This window comes from Convolutriloba macropyga, unplaced genomic scaffold (genome assembly GCF_964194025.1).
Source record: "Convolutriloba macropyga unplaced genomic scaffold, txConMacr16.3 SCAFFOLD_4398, whole genome shotgun sequence".
In the NCBI taxonomy this organism is placed as follows: Eukaryota; Metazoa; Xenacoelomorpha; order Acoela; family Convolutidae; genus Convolutriloba; species Convolutriloba macropyga.
In genome coordinates, this window is record NW_027450135.1 from 17,880 (window position 1) to 21,902 (window position 4,023).

The window sequence follows — 4,023 nt, forward strand, 5'->3', positions numbered from 1 at the left end:
TTAATAAGTTAAGCAGATAGTTGTAACGCATTTTCATCTCAAAATTTTTCTTTAGAAGGATTTGATTTCAGAGCCTTTTAAATTATATCTTACGAACGGACGCTGAAGTATGTGCTGAACAAAGTCTATGTGATTTGTAATTTTCAGCTGTAGAAAAAAATTTTTCGATGATGACAATAACCAGGTTTCTATCAAAAATTTTTTACCCTCTGTTACTGAACTGCGAACTGCACTCGTTTTTCAAACTGAAGAATTTTCAACAGAAACCAACTCCTGGAAACGATCAACCTTTCGCAACCTCAGTGTTTCGACTTTGGCTCCAATTCCAATTTCAATCCAGCTGCTCCCGAGTGTCCCTGTTGAGAACGTAACTTACCTGTATATGAATTATGTTTTCATTGCTTGTACAATGAAATGGTTTGTTTTTTAGATAAATACAACCCCAGAAGTTTTCAATCGATTCTTCACACAATGCGTATTTATGAGGTGAGATATGATTCATACAACATCTCAAATTGGTTTATTAAACCAAATCAACTTTCGTCAGCTTTTTGACAGGATGCCCAGGCGAGATACTGTTTCCAATCAAAAACCGTTAACCAGAAAAAAACAAACGAGCAGAAGTAAAAGTTACCCATTCCGGTTTCAGCGATTCTCCAGAAAAGCACCAATGCACTGAAGAACGCTAATAACTTTTCCCAATATCTCAACTTTTCCTTTTGCAGAGTTTCGTTAATTTTCTTTTGTTACTGGTGCTTATTAGTCAAAGGATAAAACCCTTGACATTTGAGAATCTTTGCATGTAAAAATTTTTTGAAAATTAAAAACGTTGTCTGCAAAAAATTTACTAAACTCGAAAATTTCGGAATAACGAGAAAACATTTGCAGGAAAACATTTCATGATGAGATAACGTTTGCATGAGGAAAAACTGGTTAATGAGATAACCTTTTGAAATGGTTGATAACCTTTTGGGAAAAATTTGATGAAATGGTTAAAAAATATTTGCAATTTTTCTAGGATTCTATTATTTCATTTCGGATTTTTTTTGAAATAAGCCACTTTTGTAGCACTTAGATCATATAAAAAATGACGGCCGTTCGTTATCCCGATAGCACAATGAATCAAAAACTATTTCATTTAATTTGATTATACTGCTACAAGGGATTGTGAATAAAACTACTAGGAAACTAGATTCTCGTTCACAACCGAAACTACTCTTCCGGGTTCATCTCTTTTGTATGGTTCTTCGGTAGTAAAGTACAACGTAGCCAACACGTTGTAGGCTACAATTGAACTGTTTAGGCGACCGGTTATACATACCGCAAAGTCAAAAGTAAAAAAAGCAGTCAATTCACTTTCTGACAAAATCAATCGATATCATTGGTGTTTTTCAATTAAGGCAGCCTGGCAACAATCTTACACGATGGTCCAGCTCAATGTTTGAATTGAGTTTTTTTTCTTTTTTTTGAATTTTGAAAAGAACCACTTGACCCAATTTACGGACTGAATTAAATTGCAAAGGCCAATATTTTTTATCTTGCAAATGGGCATAGAGGTCATTCCAGAAGACGTCGAAATTTTGACCGAGAATTGCCCTAGAAAAACTAAATGATTTTATTTTGTAGATATAATCTTTGCACCCTATGAAACTAAAATTTAAAGACGATGAGCAAAATATAAGGTATATGAAAATTTTAAGAACCTTGGAAAACTTTTTGGGTACAAATATTGTCATAACACAAATCTGTCCTAAAAAGATAGTGATTAGAAACTTCTAGATATTTATGTGGATGAAAAATAACAATCTTTAAAAATGCAGGAAAAAATGTTAATTTTTAAAGTCAGTAGAACGTGACAAATTGAAAGGTGCTCTAGATTTCTGAAAAGAAAATAACGCCAATCTCGCTAAAATTGTTAACTAAAATTCAGCAGAAATTAATCGCAACATGAATTTCTTAACTCTTCGCAAATCTTATTTTAGCTAATCGATTACGAAATTATGTGTCTAAATAACGGAATATCTGAAAAAACACCAGATGAATATAAAACGGGAAAGTTTTCTATTTTTCTGCTATTTTTCTATTACTAATTTTACAAACTTTGATGAAACAGATAGCGTCAAATTCATGAATAAAATTTGTTTAGCTTTGCCGTAATCAAGCACTGGTACAACTATCTTTTGAAAATAATTTTTTCAATGGAAATACTCTAAGTGGACTTCACTGAGCTTTATGTAAAAACTTCTTAATATCCTGAGTGCCTTTGAATGCAGTTCAGCACATTGCATTGTCAAACTGCGACCGATGGAAAATTATCCTTTCTATTTTATCTTTTGTAAAATTTGTTGTTTAGCATGCTGCCAATCCAAATTCAACCAATATTAGTACAGTATCAAATAAAATTAAGGAGCTATCTCAGTTTTAAAAACTATTCACCCGGTCACCCCACACATGCCAGTGATAGCATAAACTATCTTCTTATCACATACTTGTCAAATTTATATAAAATTTATATACACACTATCAGGGTTTTTTTTGACAGCCCTTTAGAACTGTTTTATATTTTGTTCAAACTATTTACAAAGACGTTAGATTTAATAATTTGTTTACTCTCGGCATTCATGCTCTGGTTCATTAGTAGGGATTTTGAGAATTTAAGGAACAGTTGTTTTTTGTCAACTGTTTTTTGTTGTTGTTTAAGGAGCAAAGTTTTTGTCTCAAAATGGATCCGTATCTCGTCAATTTTTATTAAATAATCGGTTCATCTTATAGCAAAGTAGAAAATTTTAACATAGAATTCCAATAGTTTGGATTTGGTATTGATTATTTCGCTCTTTAGGTGATTCTCGGCTCATTTCAAAGCGTAATTGAAAGTCAAATGGTTGCTGATTGTAAGAAAACGAATGCTTTGGTTTTGTTTTTTATTTTTCTGTCCAAAAAATTTGCACAACTCACAAGCTCTAGTAAGAATGGATCTTAATCAATGCAGTTGTTACCATTTTATGTTGAGTGATTAAGGATTCCCAAATCTTAATAATAATTAATAAAGAAGATAATAATTATAAATATACGAAGTTAGCACAACAGCACCTAACAGTAGCTTACAAAAAACTTAAAAACCATTATGCACAAGTTAAACAAAATTGGGCCATTCGAATTGATGCACAAACCTCTAAGGCGTTTTTTTAGAATTCAAAAAGATATGAACATTACGTAAAAATTTAATAATTATGTTAAAAGATGCAGTCGTTCCGAAAATTGCTTTTGCTTTTTTGTATTTTTTCAAATTTTCAGAATATCATCTGAAATACTGACTCAAGAAAAGAGGAAAAAATGCCCGAAATTGTAGAAATCATCTAAATTTGTAAAAGTTACCAAATTAAATTGGCGTTTTGTGAAATGATTTCAATTGCCCTAGATTAGCGAAATGAAATTTCCCAAATTACCAAAAAGAACAAACATTATAACAAGTTTTGAAATGTGTTTAAAAAGATAAACTCTAAGAAATAGATTAACTTGGTTAAGATAAAAACATTTTTTTCTTTTAAAACCTTTTCTAGCAATATGGTCAGATTTTAATGGCAAATTTGTAACAGAGAGATTTGTATGAATACAGAATCGTCACAAATCTTACTTATCTAAAGAGCATAAAAGTAGAGCAGATAAAAAAGACAGCAAAATATTTGATTAGAAGTTTGTACTGAAAAACAACAATTAGGGAGAAGAAAAAAATTACCAGCTACTTCTACATAGATAATTAATAACAAAAGTAAGAGTTTTGACTTTTATTAGGGTAATGACTTTTCTCTGATTCTATTTTGACATGATGTTTAATTTCACACAAGTAATAAATGAGTGATTCAAATTCTTCTATTTATTCATATTAATAAAACTTTCTTTTTTCGCTATTCCATAAAAGATTTCAAATTTTCAGGTAACAATCTTAGCCTTAAATCTGGCAGTGATCACAGTTGATGCAAGCGTTAGATGCCCTGAAACAAAAGACTGCCTTGCTATTTAATG

At 31.0% G+C, this 4,023-nt stretch overlaps 1 long non-coding RNA gene across 1 annotated transcript; it reads left to right on the forward strand.

Annotated features, from left to right (window-relative positions):
• The first annotated feature begins 252 nt into the window (after nucleotides 1–252).
• LOC142355629 (uncharacterized) lies at nucleotides 253–4,023 on the forward strand. Its single transcript, XR_012761270.1, has 3 exons — nucleotides 253–367; nucleotides 431–486; nucleotides 3,935–4,023. It is a non-coding gene; the product is annotated as an uncharacterized LOC142355629 (long non-coding RNA).